The sequence below is a fragment of the Vigna umbellata genome, chromosome 9, assembly GCF_029865625.1.
Source record: "Vigna umbellata cultivar VRB3 chromosome 9, Vumbellata_1.0, whole genome shotgun sequence".
Lineage (NCBI taxonomy): Eukaryota > Viridiplantae > Streptophyta > Magnoliopsida > Fabales > Fabaceae > Vigna > Vigna umbellata.
The window spans coordinates 17,672,813-17,677,754 of record NC_142173.1 but is presented as its reverse complement, the minus strand read 5'-3'; the positions used below and the strand labels follow the sequence as shown (position 1 = coordinate 17,677,754).

The following is a 4,942-nucleotide window of genomic DNA, read 5'->3' as shown; positions in this document are numbered from 1 at the left end:
CATTATATTGTCTTTCATTCCACCACTCACTTGCATGCTCTTCTAACTTAAGAGAGATATATACTAAGGACATAATATTCACTATCTTCATAAAACCAAAGATTTATTTTATCAATTTCTTTTTCCCAAGCTAAGTATGTTAATGCACCTATGTCTTTACCAAAGGATGGAAGTTTCCTAGCTTTTTTAAACATTTCATCAACATTATCTAACCTAGAAGACCTGTATGAACTATAAGAAGACATCTTTGTTTCTAAAAGTTTTCTTAATTTAAAGGGTTAAAAACTTTCACTTAGACAAGTCCCAGGTAAGAGAGGTGAGCTAAAGAGCTGCTTAAATACCAAGTCTTGCCTTGCCAGAAATGTCTTAGGCTACTAACTAATTACCCCTTAAACTAAAATCACCTTTAGAAACAAAGTACACAACTCAAACAATCACAAACAATTAAACACTAAAAGACTAGACTCTCGAACTCTAATGTGAAAAGGCTTAGAGTTTAATCCCTTTTAGCCTAATCACCCCTGAACACAAAATCAAACAAACAAAACACTTAAGAAACCAGCAAACTCTAATGACCCCTACGAAATACACAAATCAAGTCAATATTAAAATCTACTCCTATGGTGAAGCTTGTAGCTTTGGCTAACAAGACACATTCACCTGTCTAGCTATGTTAAAGAAAATCAAAGCAATCAAGAAAAGTTGCCAAGAGTTTGAAAGAGCACCAAGGACTCTTCCAAAGAACTTGGACTTTATAAAAGGCCCTTTTACAAAACAAAAGCTAAGGCTAACAGTAGGCTAACACAAGCCTATTACAAACAAATTGAAGGAAAACAATTACAAAAGCAACAATCCTATGCTACGGTCCTGTTCATCCTGCAGGAAAACCACGTGCCCAATCTGGCTTCTTAACATCTTAGTCTTGGTTCAACTTTGTTGCTTCTGGAATCAGTTGTCTTGAATCTTCTTGCCATGCCCATCCTACAATCACACATGTACAAAACTGCTATGAGTATTCACTTAGTTAAAACAGATTGCAAAAGAAGATATAGGGTAGTAAGAACTTCCCTTTCTCTTGGCTGCACAAGCTTTCTAGTGACATTCTGCAGCTGCTCAATTAAACTCCTAGACAATTCGTATTCCAATGACAGCAACTCTGCACAGATAACTCACCAATTCAGCAGATCATGTAATTCAACAATGAACAATTTAAATCCAAAACAGTTTAAACAGTCAGAAGCAATTAAACTAAATAACTCCCTTTAGTTCAAAGCTTCCACATTAAGTGCTTAGGTTGCTGTTTTCTCAGTAAATTTCTGCTCAAGCTAAACTCTCAAATATCAGCTCTACACACACCAAAATCAAACCAGATTCTATTAGACACATGCAAATGGTCATTATACCAGATTCAAAGGGATGTAATTTTATGCTGAAACCAAACTGATTAAACAACCACCCCAGTCTAATCAAAATCAGATTAATCCAATACAATGCAGAACAATTCCAATTTAGAATTCAGATTGGCTAATCCTAGTGTACAAAAACTGTCATACCAGATTCAACACTTGAAATTATGCTAGTCAAAGACAAGTTATAGCAAGAATAGTTCAACCAAAACAAATGCAATTTAAGGTGAAAGAAACTCCCTTCAGTTCAGATGGCTGCTACTGGTTGCTCAAGCTATACTCTGTTGAACTTCTACAACTATATCAGTAAAGGTTCTGGTCTGCACTTCCAAAGCCCATTCAGTTCACGTGTCATGAGACTCCTTGTTCAACTTTTGACTGTTGCAGCTTTTTGTAATTCACTCTTGACACAACACCACCTATAAATGACAATCAAAACAAAAACTGCACAAATCTAATTGGTAAGCACAATTCAGATTCAGAACTGAAGTAAGAACACACTCTCAACAAGGATATTTTGGCTTTAGATGTAGCCACACAAAGCTCACAAAAAAACAGGTCTCTCTGGAAGCTCAAAGCACTAAAAAAAATGGAAAGGTTTGGAAGGGAGATTCTCCCTTGGCAGTACAAAGCTGGAGATTCTTTCAGACCACCACCACCTAAGATGCTACCAAGCACACAAACCTTCCTTCAAATTCCAGAAACCAAAGTATAACAGCTTCTCAAACAAGAATGGCTAGGCTAAGGCAAAGTGATATGCAGAACAGAGTAGGACAGCCACAAAACAATGACAGCACAACAGATCTATTGCTTAAGACAACTCTAGATCAGATGAATAAAACAATTAAAGTTCAAATTAAGAACAGCAGTCAGAGTTCACACGTGAAAGACAAAACCAAGACAGCCAACAATTGACAAACAAGAAACAAGGCTAGTTAATAAAGGTACGCACAGCAAAATAGAGCCTAAGGAATAGAACTAGAAACAGATTAAAAACACAAGAAAATCACAGCAAGTTGAATCATACATGACCAAACAGATTTGCAACTGAAATAGAATAATGCATTGCCAATTGCTCTAAAATGTTCACTCCAATCCAATTATATGATGAACCAGAAAAAGGAGAGAAACATTAAGAGTGAAACTGTGTTGTGAATTGCACTTGCCACTTGACTCTTTATGTGGTTCAATCAATACTTCTTTTCTAATTGATTTTTCTTTTTCAAATCACAAGAACTCATGCTTTTATACTTTCACTTTCTTTTACTACAATTCACAACATATAATTTGACTCTATTTCAATTCAACTTCACAAGATATGAGTCATGATAGAAACAAATGATTCAACTCAAAAAAATATCCAAAAGAAAACAAGAGGCTAATCACTCTCAGCCACAATTATAGTTTCAATATCACTGGTTTAGGCTTCCTTGAGTGAACAAAAATTTATTCTCAATTGCAGAATTGATAGCAAAGTGAAAACAGTGAATGCACACTATGGATCACAAACTCAGAAGTTCAAACTAAATTCAATCACTGTTGTAAACAGTTTTAATGCAATTCTGCAGATTCATATACCTCAATAGATGCCAACGAAACAAAGACAATACTGGAAAAGAAATTGAATCAGAACTTGGCAAAGAATTTAAAACCAAGTATGAATGACTCACAAACTCTGCAAAGAAAAACCAGTTCGGTGTAGCTGGCCAAAATAGAGACTGATGCTGCTGTAAGCATCTTGCACCCAAGCTCAATGCAACATTTCATAGCTTAATTGGTGTGCATTTGCTATCCACAAGCAGATTCAACTTTCAGCTCACAGAATTTCAAAAGTGCAATACAATTACATGTAATGGACAACATCAAAAACTCAAGACAACTTCAGATAAATGAAATGACATTAAAACTGCTGTTGAAGTCTGTCATCAAGCTCATTCAGTTGAATGTCACTGCTTATGATGATGGACAGATCTTACTCAAAGCAAAAACTCAATTGAATCAGTTAAACTCAGATTTAATTGACAATTAAAACAAAGTAACATGACATAGACAAAACAGAAATGGATTTAGAAATTAAAAGACTCAAACAAAGAAGATTCACCGAATTAAAATGAACTAAGACTCAATATAATGACTCAAACACAGGACACGCAACTTGGAAACCTAAACAGATATGAAGAGAATCAAAACACGAAAGACAAACAAGATTCGCAACAACTTAAATCAGAAAAACAAATCAAGACATTAAAGGGAAAATGATGAACAACACGTAAATGAAGAAAACGCAACAGAGAAGCGAAACAGAAACGAGAAACAGAAACTCAGAATCAAAATCAAACCGAGACAAAACAAGATGAATCACCAAGACATCACAGACACAGATTCAACAGAAGACTTGAATCAACATTACGTGAATCAGAAAAAATGAATCACAAACAAGAACAAACCAAAAAAAACAAACGCGAAGCAAATGAGAAAAAAAATTCATAACAGATAGAACAACTTATCTCTTGACGCGTGCTCGAACCTTGCTCTGAATACCAACTGATGGATCAGCGCCCGAGAAGATGACAATAGAAACTGTGTGAGCACGATTCGAACTCCTCAGGCTTCTCCGACGAGTAAAGACGCAGCGGAATGGAAGCGAAGCTCTAGATTGAGAGCTGACTCTAAGGAAACTGAGAGAAACGAAATCGATTGCAGAAAACCCTAAAATCTTGAACAAACCCTAGAAAAGAGGGAAAACTCAAATTGGACCGATTAAACGGTTCAAACGCAAGATTGATCGGTTCAAAAGCGTTTAAACGGTGCAAATGGAGGTTTAAACGGTAGAAATCAAAGAACAAATGATAAAAAGAGTTTCAATCGGCTAAATGGAGGGAAATGGTTTGAGAAGGAAGAAACCCTAATGTGTGGTTAGAGATTGAAAAAGAAGAACAAAGATGTGGTTCTGTGATGAAGAAGAAGTGAGAAAATAGGAGAGGATGAAACTTACAGAGAAGATGAAAATCGGAAGATGTGGCTTGCGAGACGGAGAAACGAGAGAGAATGTGGACGTGCGTGTTTGATGCGCGAGAGGTGAAATGTGAAATGAAATGGCGTTTCTGTGCGTGAGAGGAAAGGCCAATGACGTGGAATGGAGGAGCTGACGCATGCGCTAACGAGGTGGCAGAGAGGTACCGTGGGATGAGAGAGAAAGCACCGTGAAAATGGAAAATTGGAAGGGAGAGAGTATGCTTGGAAGGTGGTCAAGGAGTCTTTGGATTTTCTAGCATGTGACTTTCAAGAGAGAGTTATTTCTTGAAGGTCAGAAAATTAAATTCTCATTAACCTCAAAAGTGCCAATACAAGAGAGGAGTTGGGTATTTATAGTAACCCATGCTCCTTAAGAACTAAACTATGAAAGGTAAAAATACAAAATGAAGACTACGTCAAGCAGGATTCCATCAAAATCACTAACATTTAATGAAAGAAGCATAAAATAATTCATTTCATATTCAAATACATGAAAGTTTAGAGGTTACATCTTCCCCAAC

General features: G+C 36.3%; 1 long non-coding RNA gene across 1 annotated transcript; it reads right to left on the bottom strand.

The window, feature by feature from the left end:
• Positions 1 to 692: 692 nt before the first annotated feature.
• On the bottom strand, positions 693 to 4,725 carry LOC148192769 (uncharacterized). Its single transcript, XR_015782250.1, has 2 exons — positions 4,402 to 4,725; positions 693 to 4,134 (listed from the first exon to the last, which is right to left on the bottom strand). It is a non-coding gene; the product is annotated as an uncharacterized LOC148192769 (long non-coding RNA).
• Between the last annotated feature and the right edge of the window lie 217 nt (positions 4,726 to 4,942).